The 16,391-nt window shown below is 31.6% G+C and overlaps 1 long non-coding RNA gene across 2 annotated transcripts in view; it reads left to right on the top strand.

The window, feature by feature from the left end:
• LOC142319777 (uncharacterized) overlaps positions 1-4,276 on the top strand; it is a 180,695-nt gene extending 176,419 nt beyond the window's left edge. For both annotated transcript variants that reach the window (XR_012755270.1, XR_012755271.1), the window contains one exon: positions 3,364-4,276. This is a non-coding gene — a long non-coding RNA (uncharacterized LOC142319777). The remainder of the gene's footprint in view (positions 1-3,363) is intronic.
• Positions 4,277-16,391: the final 12,115 nt, after the last annotated feature.

Genomic DNA, 16,391 nt, shown 5'->3' with positions numbered 1-16,391 from the left:
ATTTATAAATAAAAATGTGAATATTTCCTGTAATTGATGATTATGTAACAATAAATTAATTAAGTAGCTCCTTCTCGTATGAGACCATTAAACGGTCAGCAGTACACGAAGTTTAGTTTCTGTTACCACATGATTAATGTATTTTTACCTGATAATAGCAGCTAAGGTAGCAGTTGTTTTAATAAAATAATTTTTTACAAACACCATTTCATCTTCGTTGTAATTGTTACTTTGAATGCTAAACGCGTTTTCTTATTCAGATAATTACGTAAAATGAAAATACACTGGGTTTTTTTAAAATAATTTCTGAGAGAAATAGCTATTGTTTGCAAAAACAGTATTCATAATCAAAAACCGTTGGACCAAAAAGATCAAATTGAATAAGGACATTGAAAAAATTGGCAACAGAATTCATAACTTTCCAACTTCGTGGAAGAATTTCCCTCCTCTTTTAAAAAAAATATTTTTTAATTATAATTTTATTGAAATCAGCGGCTAATATGTACGTGTAAATGTGACATTACCAAATTTTAAGGTTTTACGTTCACGAAGTTCGAATAAAAAAAATTCATTCAATACCTTTTTCAGTTCTTTTTAAATATTTACGTAGTACCCGTAAATTGTATTTTCACTAATAATTTAATTAAATAAAATTAGCGAAAACCAGTTCTCACTGAAATATTTTTATTAAAAATATTTTTGGAAAGGAATTATTTTCTGAAAACCTTTTTCCCAAATATTAGTCTATGTTGAAGAGGCAATAAAATACTTTCCCATAAAAATGGTGCGTGGGTTTGTTTGTTTGATGTAAGTGCTTACATTTTTACTTGTACGAAGTAAAGGAAGTATTGTTATCGCGAAAAATTTCTGTTTTCACATTTCAACGGAAATATATCCATTTTGACCATCCCTGAAACCATTTTGACAAGCTTCGGCGTGATGTCTGTACGTGTACGTACGTACATACATATGTATCTCGCATAACTCAAAAACAATTAGCCGTAGGATGTTGAAATTTTGGATTTAGTATTGTTGTAACATCTAGTTGTGCATCTACCCTTTTGATTGCAATTGACTGAACCAAAAGTGCCCGTAAAAGCCCAAAATCCAAAAAAAGTTTTGGATTTAGAACTTTTTCTTAACTGCAGTAATAAGCCCTCATTGAGAGCTTTTCAATATTATATCATAAGTGGTACTTACTTTCATTGGTTCCAGAGTTTTAGCCAAATAAAATTTTAATTAGTGAAATATTTTGATCTTACAAGGGGAAAGCACATAAGTTCGAATCAGATGTGATCTCCTTTTTTTGTAACTTTTTTTTAATTTAAATATTTTGATTTATTAATAATTATTAACCTCTGATTCTAAAAAAAATACAATAAATAATAATTCAATAACAACTATAAAAAAAAAATGAAAAAATATTAGAAGTTATTAATGAAATAAAATTTTATGTACTTTTCATTTTAAAAAAATGTGTATATGTAATTCAATAGGCATACAAGGAAAATTGTTCACATCAATTTTTTTAGTTGCTGTTGGCGTAGAGCGGACCACGTAGTACACCGTGCAGCTGGGCAATTGCACGCAGCGCATGGAACTATTCATTTGTTCGAACGATTTATTTAAAATTACATTTTTCTGTTTTGGGGATAAAAAGATAACATTGGGATTAGAGCTTTGTTAAAATATCACAACTCATGAAACAGATAAAAATGTTCAGAATTTTGAAGTTTTTCGTTGTTAAAATTTTTGTTGTTGTTAGTACGTTAAATTAATGAAATTTACGTATTTAGTTAATATTGGCAAAAACATTTAACAAAATCATGTGTAATGAAATATAACCCGTGTAACATTTTCACGGCTGACCGTTGGCTCGTCTTTTGTTCTAATAAATAAACAAACAACGAAAGAACTATCTCTGATATTTTTTTCGAGATACCAACCTTTTTATCCCCCCCCCCTTTTTATTTATAATAATAAAAAGATTTATAATAATATTAATTTTTCATTTATGGAAACCGAAGTCGAAGGTTCTCAGTTTTAAATCGTAATAAATGTTATTTTTTTTATGTATTTGTTAATAGCCAGTGGATACCGCTGTTTACTTTGGTGGGTGGGTTCAATTAAACCACATGTCTCAGGAATGGTTGGCCTGAGTCTGTATAAGACTACACGTCATTTACTTGTCATCATTCTCATCTCATTGAGCCATGGGGAGAGTTGCTTATAGTTTACTTGTTGAACAGATTGCAACGTACTTATTAGGAATAATAATAATTTAAAGAGACCATCATTCTACCAAATTTAAAATGTTTAAAACATGTTTGGATGCTTGAAATGGCTTGTTTCGTCGATTTAAGCAAATGTGTCTCTCTAAAATGTATTCACTATATTTTATACATATAATTATTAAATTAAAATAAAATTACTAAATAACAGCGTTTATTGAAATTTGTCTATTTTAAATGTATGCGGGAAGGTATCGTTTTTTTGAAAAATGTTTTGCAGATATTAATCTAATATCTTATCTAAAAGATAAGATTATTTAATTTAATTTAAAAATATTTAATTTAAAATCTAAAAGATTATTCTTATCTAAAAGATAAGAAAAATATTTATTCCCGTTACACGAAAGGAGAACTTTTTTCTAGAAAGTAAACACAGAACTTAGGTTTACAAAAAGGTCTTTCCTTATGCTTCCTTTGCCATTTAAAATAAATTACCGAACTATTTAAAAAGTCTTCGCACAAGTTTTTCTTTTATAGAGACAATATCACTGGTCGATTTATTATCATAATACTAATTAAACGATAAATTTTTGAAAACGTGCTTTTCTTCGAAAAATAAACAACGGAAACAAAAATAAAAATCGTACTGAAAAATAAAAGAAAGTTTGTTTTCAAGAAAATTACTTTAAGAACATTATTTATTTATGCATGACAAAAAAAAGTGGGTGCTAATTGTAAAGGCGTTGAATGAATGCACATTCTTGGAATATCGTGGAATATTACACTCGACTTTGCTATGTAACATTTCACCGTTGTATGACGTAGGGAAATGTGTTTAATTAAGGTTGGAAGAGAGGACACGGTTGAACCATTGTAAGTTAAAGGAAAGCATGTTAAAAGCCCTGTTAAAAGCAAGTTAAAAGCCCTGAATTTTCTGAATCCCATTCAACGTGTGTATAAATAATTAGACAAATAATTTTCATTAATGCCTTATGAATTGAGAATTACTTTTTAGTTATTTGTTATATTTATTATTTTCGTTTATTTAAAATTATTTTATGAGTTTATATTTTAAGTAATAAGTAATCACATATTATTTTTTATTTTGTTTTTTTTTTTTTTGTTTGTCAAGGTTTTACCACAGTTTCCCTCGATCTATCCAGACAAATTCTACATCATATCTACCTATTCTTGTCGTGATCTGTATTATGTATTGTTATATACCAATAGAGTAAAAAACATGTTTATACTTTTAATTTACTAATTTAATTTTCATCCAACTAATTTAATATTTGTTTGATTTTGGATACAAATGAAAATTTATGGTAAACCATTATAAAATACATTGGAAAACAAGATTGGTCTCTAAAAACCGTTTATAAAACATTTAATTTAAAATAATTAGAATTTTCACTTACCAACATTCATTAATAGTAACTATGTTCGAACGCTTTCGGAGATTATTACTCTATCCTCAGGAACAATAATCGAATTTATATTATAAATATTTACTTCACATATCGATAATCGTAATAAAATAAATTTTTAACTAAATGTAACAATTGAACGTCAAAGAGTAATATTTATAATATGTATTACATCATGAATGTTGGTAAGTGGAAATTATAATTGTATAAATAATTTATATATTATTAGCAACGGGCTATCAAGATTAATTTAATTTAAAATCGAAATTTACAGAATAACAATCTTTGTAAATTTCAGTACTTTTTCGTTTTACGCCCCCCACTTTTTTCGCATTTTTTTCCACATAAAAACTACTTAATATAGCATGTTTTATAATAATTGATGAATAAAACATTAAAAAAATTACCGTAGTAACCCTGTAATTCAATCCTTTTCTTTAATTTCTCTTTGAAAATGAGGACTCGTCTATTTCTTTCGTGATTCCTACACCACCTACTTTTTTGTTTTTTTGTAATTATTGATCAGCGTATACCTCTCTCAGGTACATTTTCCAATCTGTTATTGCTTCACGTGACATTAACCCACGTTTTTCTACTAACTTTGACTAATTAAATCTTGACTAATAATATGTAAATATGTATGTTTAAAATAAACGATATAAAATAACATGTTATTGTTACTTTTTTTTGTTGTCTTCAGTCATTTGACTGGTTTGATGCAGCTCTCCAAGATTCCCTATCTAGTGCTAGTCGTTTCATTTCAGTATACCCTCTACATCCTACATCCCTAACAATTTGTTTTACATATTCCAAACGTGGCCTGCCTACACATTTTTTTCCTTCTACCTGTTCTTCCAATATTAAAGCGACTATTCCAGGATGCCTTAGTATGTGGCCTATAAGTCTGTCTCTTCTTTTAACTATATTTTTCCAAACGCTTCTTTCTTCATCTATTTGCCGCAATACCTCTTCATTTGTCACTTTATCCACCCATCTGATTTTTAACATTCTCCTATAGCACCGCATTTCAAAAGCTTCTAATCTTTTCTTCTCAGATACTCCGATCGTCCAAGTTTCACTTCCATATAAAGCGACACTGCAAACATACACTTTCAAAAATCTTTTCCTGACATTTAAATTAATTTTTGATGTAAATAAATTATATTTCTTACTGAAGGCTCGTTTAGCTTGTGCTATTCGGCATTTTATATCGCTCCTGCTTCGTCCATCTTTAGTAATTCTACTTCCCAAATAACAAAATTCTTCTACCTCCAGAAACTTTTCTCCTCCTATTTTCACATTCAGCGGTCCATCTTTGTTATTTCTACTACATTTCATTACTTTTGTTTTGTTCTTGTTTATTTTCATGCGATAATTCTTGCGTAGGACTTCATCTATGCCGTTCATTGTTTCTTCTAAATCCTTTTTACTCTCGGCTAGAATTACTATATCATCGGCAAATCGTAGCATCTTTATCTTTTCACCTTGTACTGTTACTCCGAATCTAAATTGTTCTTTAACATCATTAACTGCTAGTTCCATGTAAAGATTAAAAAGTAACGGAGATAGGGAACATCCTTGTCGGACTCCCTTTCTTATTACGGCTTCTTTCTTATGTTCTTCAATTGTTACTGTTGCTGTTTGGTTCCTGTACATGTTAGCAATTGTTCTTCTATCTCTGTATTTGAACCCTAATTTTTAAAAAATGCTGAACATTTTATTCCAGTTTACGTAATCAATGCCTTTTCTAGGTCTATAAACGCCAAGTATGTCGGTTTTTTTTTCTTTAGTCTTCCTTCTACTATTAATCTGAGGCCTAAAATTGCTTCCCTTGTCCCTATACTTTTCCTGAAACCAAATTGGTCTTCTCCTAACACTTCCTCCACTCTCCTCTCAATTCTTCTGTTGTGTTTTCTCTAATTTTTTATTCATCAGTTGCTATATTAAGTAATATTTACGTGAAAAATAATGTGAACAAGGGGGGGGGGGTGTAATACAAAAAAGTAGTACGATTTTTTGAGCTTAATCTTTTTTCCAATTTATTGCACTTTGAAATAAGAAAAAATGTTTTAAATCACTATAGTTATTAATTTTTATAAACTTAAAATTTCTTTTACACGAGTTTAATTTGTCTTAATTACAATAGTTATTAACAGCAAGAAGATTACGTATAGTTTAACATAGTTCTGAAACACAATAACGTAATTTTAATAACTCTATATAAATATTAATTCGTTATCGTGAATTATATCGAGCAATATTTTAATCAGTAGAGACTTAGCTGGTTACTATGTTTTATGTTGTTTATGAGTTTTCGTAATAGAAAGTTTAATGGATTGTGATGTAGAAATTTTGACGGTGGTTGGGTGGAGACACTATCACTCTCCAACACGAAGGTTGAGTTTATTATCATAGATTCTATTTTATTACATCTAATTTCTAGTTTTATAATAAATTATTAAAAACAAATGCGGATCGGATCGTGGACTCATTCCAGCCTTTTTTTCACTCATTTATAGATATTGTTTTCGATGGAATTTCTTCTTTAAAACGTTTTTTAACTGAAATTGAAAAAAAAATGAAATTTAATTTATTACAACATTCATTCACATAAAATTAAAGATCCCAAATATTGATAGAAAAGATGGATTTTATTTTTACTTGAATTTTTGTTTTGAAATACAACCAAATAACTAGTGATCAGTTTGTAAATGGCGTAATCTCATTAACTGTGGGAAAAAATTAAACATTTCGTTTTATATTTAATTAAAAATATTAAGTAAAAAAACTATTGATTAGTTGTAAATTATGCGGACTAGCAGAAAATTTATAAATTACGTAGCATTACTTTTTCAACATAATATAAAGTAGTTCATGGAATTGTAAACGAAAAACACTTGGTATGAAATTTTTATTTTCATATTTTATTATTTCGTTAGACGATTAAAATATTCTATTTCATCGTAACATTAAACATTTTCTATTTTCATGTGAAATAGATACTTTGCGGTCGGATAAAGATGAACAGATTATTGAAAGACGGGAGTATCATTATAATATCAGACTACAGTTTACAGGGACGGTATTCAGAGTGGATGGGATATCGTCTGCATCTAAATGTAACAACGATATCGATATGAAATACTAAAATTTCATAATTTGATAACTTTCATTTTTAAAAATGTTATTTATTGATATCTGTGTAATATTACTATACTTTTACAGGATCCATAAAAACTTAACATAAAAAATCAGATCTGGACATCACATGACTTCCTTGTACGCCTATAAATTACATATACACATCATTAAAAGTACATAAAATTTTATTTCATTAATAACTTCTGATGATTTTTCATATATTTTTTTTTTATTGAATTATTATTCACCGTAATTTTATGTTTGCAATCGAAGGTTAATAATTATTAATAAATTTAAATTAAAAACAAATTAAAAAAAGAAGATGAAGAAGATTAGAACTGATGTGCCTTATCTTGTAAGATCCAAATATTTCATTAATTAAAATTTTATTAGGCTACAACTCTGGAACCGATGAAAATAAGTACCACTTATGATAAATCGTTGAAAATTTCTCAATGAGAGTTTATTACTGCAGTTAAGAAAAAGTTCAAAATCCAGACTTTTTTTTTGATTTTGGGTGTTTTGGACAAACTTTTGGTTCAGTCGATTGCAATGAAAAGGGGAGGTGCACAGTTACATGTTACAATAGTCCTAAATCCAAAATTTCAACTTCCTACGGCTAATCGTTTTCGAGTAATGCGAGATACATACGTACGTACGTACAGACGTCACGCCGAGGCTAGTCAATATGGATTCAGGGATGGTCAAAATGGATATTTCCATTGAAATCTGAAAAACGAAATTATAATTGATTTGTTCTTTTTTAACTTCCTTGTCGTACAAGGAAGTAAAAATGATAGGTTCATTTACACGAATTGTAGAGTATGTCGCGATAAATTGAATTAATCTTAATATATCTAAATATAGATGTTTAAAATTTAATAAATAAAATTATAAATTTTATATAAAAATTTACATGTTTAATGTGATTTTATTTTTATATACAGAATGATTTACAAAGAATGTAAATCACAGGACATTTTATACTACTGAAAATAATCAAGAAATTTCATATAAATATAGGTTTGGAAACGCTTTGTTAGTGAGTAATGGCTGGAAAAATATTTCCCCCTGATTTCTGCGTTTTCGGTAAAATTAAACCGGAATGTAATTATCGGGTTCCAAGTGAAGGGCTAATTTTAGTGGTTTTACATAAAATCTCACCTGAAAAAGTGATAAAAATCAATCCTAGAATTGTATTTTTAGTAGTCTGCGAGAAATCTAGGGTAAAAGACAGAAGATCGGGGTCGAAAAACCCACTATTTTATGTTTGTCGTAAAATAACTTTGTTATATGAATAATAAACATGTAAACTTTTTAAACATAACTTGTAGCGAATTTGATTCTGAGTGAAATAGCATGAATAAAGTCCACAAAAAGTAAACACAAACATAAGAATTTAGAAATTTTATTAAAAACAAAAACATATCAAAATATGGCAGATTTTAACTAGACGAAATAAAATTTTCATATATAATAATACAAAAAATAAAATAAATATTTTAGAAAAGTAGTGAATATAGTCACAATCAGTAAAACCGACTTGAAATAAAATTAAATAAACTGCCGAAAACTTCCTCCGACACAGTAAATATAACACTGCCTGATGAACAATGTTTTTGTTGACTTTCCATTTTTCAACAGGATCGTTTTTTATAAGTTGTACCGCGCTGAGAATTTTAATAATTAATCTCTTGTATTACACTTTTGTTCATATACTCCCCCACTGGCAGTAGTCCAGAGGTAAAAGTCAGGCAACCTTGTGGGCCAATTGACAGGTTCGCCACGTCTGATACTGAGTGAGCCAAAACGCATCCATAATTAATATACATAAAAAATTTTAACAAATTATATTCCACTGTATTTTGTAGGCGAACAAGAAGTATATTTATATTTATTTATTTTCCTAACAATATGTACTATAAATGTTCTCTATCTATTGCTACGCATACCTCAATACTTTTCTTCTTGTTATTACTTTTCGGATGGTCGCTGCACTTATGTGAGATATTTCGTCTTTGATGTTGCGCTTGTGTTAGTCGATTGTGTGTGAGTTGTTCTTACAAACATTATTCTTCAGATGTTGGTGGGTTAAATCTTGGTATCTAGGCGGCCACAGTCCACGAGATGTGTTCCCCAAAGTACTAACGCAATATTGTCATTGTGCTATTGGTTGTGTGCGCCGTTTCACTGTCTTTCTGCAGCCAGCAGTCTCATTTATCAGTCTTTAACACTGCCACGAATTACATGATAATGTTCTGGTAACGTCCAGCTGTTATCATTTCCGTGAAAAAGATCGGGTCAACAATTTTTTTCCGCAAAATCGCACACCAAACTCCTCCAACCTTCTGTGAATGTAACGGGGTCTCGTGGAAAGTGTGAGGGTTTTCTGAACTCCAGTATTTCCCGTTCTACATGTTTACGTAGCCACTTAGGTATAACCGTGCTTCATCAGAGTAGATAAAATAATCCAACATCCGAACGCTGCTGCGAATTAAACGCAAAACCATCGGGAGTAACGTAGTCTTTTTCTCCTATCAGGTTCTCGAAGCTCATGCACAACGTGAATGGGATACGGACGGAGTTTCAACTTCTTTGTGGCTCTGTAGACACAGTTCTCGTATCGACTTTCTTGGTGTATGTGAAGGATACGCGGATACATTCCAAGGACGCATCACATCAAGGTCGGCCGGACCGTTTACATTATTCGTTCTCAAAGTGGACGATAACGCCCCCTTGTGGGCGCTGGAGGCCTTCAGGAAGGCGGTAGAAGGCTCATAGAAAATTGGGGGCGTTCAGGCGCTCTAGAAAGGCGAAGGCTGATTAAAAAAGACAAAAATTATGTTTTCCTGATATTTTAAACTAAAATTAAGGGACACCTATATTTTATAATAAAAAATGATTTGTATTGAAATTAGTTTAATCTTACATCAAGTAGCTTACATAGACGAATAGAAAAAAAATTAAAGTTTTAATACTTTACTTTTTGACAGTATACTTCAGATTTAGAAACTCATAAAAGTAAAAAATAAAGTAAGTGAGAAGAAAAGTAGTAAAAATTTGAAAGTGTTTCTTCGTATTTGATCGAGCGCATGGAGGAAACGAAATTTTTCAGTAAACTGTATTAAAATCGTTTAAAAGCTTAAAACATTTCTTTTTTTGTATGTCTGTACGATTTTTCTGAACCGAAATATTCTACTACGCGTAAAATCATTGATTTATTATGCATCCGCGATGCCTAATATGATAATGACTGGATGTAAAGTAACAACAATGAACGCATGAGTCTGGGAGAAACGCTTGTATATCCGCTCGCAGCTTACTCACCATTGTCATTAAAAAGGAGAAAAATTGCTTTGCTACCATGTGTTATTCTTCTACCACAAGGCCACCCGTTACCAACACATACATTCCCTCCCCATATGTTTTCGAATTTAGGGTTGTGTATCTTTTGTCTTGCTCTGTACTTGAAAAAAGTTGCGTTTAACATCTTCCAATAGATTTAGAAAACTATTCTGCTAAAAAAATTTAAGTAACTATTACCCGAAACATTTCCATAAAAGTTTTAATCAAACTTTTTATATGATTCTTACCCATTTAACAAGTGGGGTTTTCAATTCCAATCTTTATATTTTACTCCATATTTCTCGAAAATTACTAAGATTAGAGTTGTGGGACCTAATTTTACCAATTTCTCAGGCTTTTGTTTATTTATTTTAATTTTATTTTATATATTTTTCAGTTTTTATATAAAACCATTAAATTACCTCTCAATTTGTCAAGAATTACAGTCTGGCCTAATTTTAACGAAGGAGTCAAAATCAGGGCGAAATATTTGGCCAGCTGACACTCGCTAACGAAGCGGTACCGAATATATGTTTATATGAACTTTTTTTATTTTCACCAGTAGAAAATCTCCTGAAAGTATGTTACATTCTTCGAGAATCACTTATATAAACATTTTATAATTTATTTAATAGACATTTACATGACTTATTTTTAAAAGTAAGATTACATTATTAACTATTTCAAAAAACGAGGTTCTTAATAATTATTAATAAATCAATATGTTTAAATTAAAAAGAATAAAATAAAAAAGGAGACGAAGTTGGATTTGAACCGATGTGCTTTCCCCTTGTAAAATCCAAATATTTCATTAATTAAAATTTTATTTGGCTATAACTCTGGAACCAATGAAAATAAGTACCGCTTATGATATATCGCTGAAAAGCTCTCAATGAGGGCTTATTACTGCAGTTAAGAAAAAATCCAATTTTTTTTTAATTTTTCTTTTGGGCCCTTTTAGTTGAGTCGATTGCAGTCAAAAGGTGAGGTGCACAACTAGTTCTAAATGAAAACAGTTCTATATACAACAGTTGTCAATCCAAAATTTCAACATCTTGTAGCTAATCGTTTTTGAGTTATGCGAGATACATACGTACGTAAATACAGACGTCACGCCAAAACTAGTCAAAATGGATATTTCCGTTGAAATCTGAAAACCGAAAATTTTCACGATTCTAATACTTCCTTCTAAGTAGTACAAGAAATAAAAAGGAGGTTCTTAATTTGACTGACCCTTTTCTGTTTAAGAAAAATATTTATTACAGTCATACCTTTTACTAAATGAACCGATCTTGATTATTCTTTTCTATCTTGTAGAGGAAATTTGACTGGTATTCTGTATATCCTATTTAGATTTTTTTCATATAAGTGCAAAATTTTTAAAACGAAAATTTATCCTTTATTTAACGCCTAGGCGATTTGATGATATTTCTCATCTGTTGTCATCTTCACTGCTTAATATAACTTAATGATGATATTCAAGATATTTTTGCACAAAGATTCAAGATAATTAGTTGAAAAACTTGAAATATACTAAAACGTAACTGCGTTCCAGAGTTAAGCTATTTAGTTTATCTAATAATATTCGATAGCAGTGTCTATAAAACATTTAAATCGACGCCTATTCCTATTTTATTACTATGTGGCTGGTGCAAGTAATAAATGTGCAATCAGGACGCTTTATTAGTGTTGCGCCCGATTGTTTTGTAATGTTGTTGAAATGATGTAATGAAATTAGCCACTACCTATGAGGAAGCTAGATTCCCTCAGACAGAATCTATATTCAACAACTCTGATAAAAAGAAAGTAGGCAATCAACATCTGAATAATAAAAAGCTTAAAAATAAAATTAAAATTAAAAATAGTAGTACAACGTCAAAATTACTTTCTCCTCCAAGGAAAAAATTTACATGTGATATACAGTTTTTGTTAAAATCTATAAATGTTCAATATACGGCACACATCAACACGAAAGTCTAGCTCTTGCCAAACTCGTTCTAACATCTCATTTTCGCTAGAGTTGATCGCATTGGTTATGCGATCCTTTAGCTCAGCGATATCGTGCGGCGTCGATGGGATAAACACGTTATCTTTCACGTAACCCCAGAGAAAGAAATCACATGGCGTGAGGTCTGGTGATCTTGGTGGTCACAGCATAATGTGTTGGTCTTCTTCAGACGCACCTCCTATCCAGCGCCGAGGTAATGTTGTGTTAAGGTACTGTCGAACCTCGTTATGAAAACGGGCAGGACAACCATTTGCTGGAAAATGAAGTCGTTGAGTAGCTGAGGCGTAAGCCATAATTGTAAGATATCCAGGTATATCATGCCGGTTACTGTCGTTTCCATAAAAAAGAACGGTCCATACACTGCCTCACGAGAGATCGCACAAAAAACGTTTACTTTCGGAGAATCCCGAATATGTTCCACATAAGCGTGTGGGTTTTCAGTTCCCCAAACTCGCACGTTATGACGGTTTACTTTGCCGCTAATATGGAAAGTAGCTTCATCGCTGAAAATTATCTTCTTTAGAAAACCTTCATCTAACAACTTCTTTTCCTGTAACCGTAAACAAAAATCGGGCCTACGTGTTTTATCTCCATCAGAAATACGCTGGATTTCTTGAAGACGGTGCGATTTGCATAATAAACGTTTACGGAGAATTCTCCACACTGTTGTTTTCGGAATTCCTAATTCTCTGCCTGCAGCCGCAGTCGATTTTGACGGGCTGCGAATGAAACTTGCACGCACACGTTCGACATTGACTTCTGAGGTTGATGGACGACCGGTTGATTTTCGCTTGCACAAGCGACCGGTTTCACTGAATTGTTTATACCGTGCACGAATTGAATTGTCACTTGGTGGTTCCTTATGAAATTACAACCGAAACGCACGTTGCACAGAAATTACTGACTTTGACAAGTGAAATTTTAACACACAAAACGACTTCTCGCTTCCCGTGGCAGCCATTTTCTTTACTGTCGACGCCTAGCGAGAAAATGGTTTACTAACTGCGTAGTACAAGTGAAAAAAACTATTTGAAATACTCTTTCGTTCTTATTGTTATGAGTGAAATAGTTTTTTGTTAATGAATTTTCGAAACTCCGAAGAACATTATGAAACGCTCTGTATATAGATGTCAATTATGGAATAATCATCTTTTGAAAAAATATAAATTAATTAAAATAATATAAAAATTGCAACTATCTAAAAAAAATTTTGAAGCTTTTGGAAATGAAAATAATTCCTTCCAATTAAATCCTAAAAAAAAAAAATAGGATTTCCCGCCACTCGACTAAAGTCGCGTTCCGGGAAAGTCCTACAATTGCGGGTTATTTCTGATTCACGGCTTACATACACAACTTAATTTAAAATATTTATCATTTTATTTAAATATAATATTTTTTCGTTTATTTAATTCAATGACTCTTAACTAAAGCACGCGCGCATATGCCACAGTTACTCTTAACTGTGGCAGTATTAGTGGCCACGGTCGGCGCTAAAATTTTTTCTTGTTTAGCCTTCGGGAATCACCGTCAGGTATTACTTCAGAGGATGATATGTATGAATTTAACCGAACTATTCTTGTACAGTCTCAGGTCGACCGTTTCTGAGATGTGTGGTTAATTGAAACCCAACCGCCAAAGAATACCGGTATCCACGATCTAGTATTCAAATCCGTATAAAAGCCTTTATTAGGATTTGAATGTTGGAACTCTAGACTTCGAAGTCAGGTGATTTGCGAAAACGCGTTCACCACTAGACCGACCCGGTGAGATCGGTCCGCACTAACTATAAACTAATGTAACTTCACAATTTACATAGAACAGATTTGCTTTTACGATCGGCAGACTGATTTAGCCCCCAGGTTTAACGCACCAGGTGCCGAGTCAACCGGGTGATCGAGTTCGAGACACAGCCAGACAAAGTTACCTTTTTTACCCTTTAAATATTATTCATTTATTTAATTCTACCGCTCACCTGTGACGTTACAACGTAGCAGACGACTGCAACAGCATTTTTGCGGGTGGGGGTGCGATTTTTCAAAAAACATTTTTTTGCAAATAAGAAAAATATGATTATTAGGCGAAATCTTGATATTCTGAGGGTGACCTTCCTCTACAGCCTCACCCCCTTGATCTTTTTAAAAATTTAATGGTATCAATCGCCCCATATATAGAAGTAATCTGATCAAGTTTGGTCAAAATCGGTCCATTAGTTTTGGTGATGAAAGGTGATTTACACATACTACACACGACGTGTAACACACATAGGTACGTGGGAACATTAACATCCGGAAAATTTCCATTCGGTTTTTTGGGTTCCTTAACTGTCAAAACGTCAAGATCCGATGAAAATCGCTTATGCCCAAATTGGACAGATACTTTCCTTTATAGCAGATACTTTCGCTATAGCAGAGTTATAGCGCTATCTAGACGGGAGAGTAAAAAAAAAAAATACTTGGTTACAAAATTATTTATGTATGCATTTCCAAGCTTTTTATTACGTAAATAAATATCGCAGTAACGCTTTCTCTTGAAAATCGTAAAATGTGCTTGTAGGTAGGGGGTATTAAGAATAGTATTGATTCTAGTATTTTTAAATAATCAAATAAATTTGTAAAAAAAAAAAAAAAAAAAAATAGAGCTAACGTAATCGGTTAGAAATTCATTTGTTTTGATTTTATTGTTGCAGATACCAGTTGGAAATCCCGTTGACGGTTTTACTGGAACCATCCTCTTGGCAGTGATTTCAAGAATTTTTCTATTTATGATATTACTTAATAATGCATAGGAAAATATATTTCGAGAAAAAAAAAATTATTTTATTTTTTGAAAGTTTTTTTACCTTAACCTTAAATTCATATTTAAATTAAAAAGAATTCTTATGTATTTAGACTTACCTAAATAACACTTTTGCAAATAACTCTTGTAAAATAGTATTTTTTTTTTACAAACGATGTTGACTCTTCTTTAATTTTTCTTCAGGCCATTTTAAATAATTTTTAGTATTCACGCTATCGTAGTAATCACAACTTTATTATTTGGCTTTCCAAGTTAACATTGCGTTTGGAATAAAGCCCGTTTCACCTCCGGCGTAAATTATAGTTAACCGTTTACTTTTATTTATTGGTAAATGAAGTCCTACACCGCTGTCGTCATCCCGTGATTTTGCTGTTGAATGAATTTATAAAACATAGGATTTATCTAAGTATAAGATAGCCCCGTTACATTTTCCAAAATCACTGATTGCCTGCAAATATGAAATCCTTTTCTGCCGCCTAATATCATGTTTTTCAACTAAAATTTTCCTTTAATTTTCTGTTTTGCGCTTCTTAAATTTAATTATTTCAAAATTCTTCATAAACTAATTTCACTGCCGTTAAAATTAATTTTAACTTTCAATTCTTTACAGAGTTTGTTGTTACCTTTTGGCAGCTTCCGTGTCTTTGAGTGAAACTCATTCACAGTTCGCCTAACCGCACCGTTATCAAAATCATCTAATCCGGTAACCGGTTTAGAATATTCCTTTTTCTAGGTGATGAACGAACATTCTGTCCCCTAGGATCAAAGAGTTCTATTTTTTCTTTTCTTAGGCTTTGAACCTGAGTCGTGAAAATGACAATGGCAGCTGCAATTCTCTCTTTACACGTCTGAATAGCGATTAAATGCTTATTCATTTTTTTAATTTTCCTACAACTAAAGATCCTTTTTTCATGAAATCATACGCGTTGTTTACAATCTTGCTCGCCTGTCTTGGAAATTTTTTACCTTTCACAATAGACTCTGTCATAACTATTCGCACGTGAACGAACTACTTTAAAAACTTTGAACCGAAAATCCACGATAAAAACTTTTTACAAAATATCTAAAGGTACATTAATTGAATATGTAACAAAGCACACGACACACGCCAAAAGAACCGTACCGAGAAGCTGAACGGGAACCGAACGCAAGGGTAGCGGAAGTTTATTATCTCCCGACTAATCGCAGAAACTGGACGATGTCCCTTGATGCTGTCTTTCTTTTATCGGTCGGGTCATTATTTGTTTAATGGCGGTTATAGATTTTCATATTTTATTTATGGACAGAAGTGGTTTTTGCGTTGCGGTCCTTTACACTCATACGAAGAAATAAATAACCGGGTCTCATCGTGGGAGACTAGGCGCATACGAGCCTCGTACTCCCGGCGCAATTCCCCTTCCGGTGCTAGTGCCTTTCAGACTTAACAGGAATGCGTCTTCCGAG

This window comes from Lycorma delicatula, chromosome 2, assembly GCF_047948215.1.
Source record: "Lycorma delicatula isolate Av1 chromosome 2, ASM4794821v1, whole genome shotgun sequence".
Lineage (NCBI taxonomy): Eukaryota > Metazoa > Arthropoda > Insecta > Hemiptera > Fulgoridae > Lycorma > Lycorma delicatula.
Note: the sequence above shows the minus strand (reverse complement) of the source record. Positions and strands in the feature narration are given on the sequence as shown.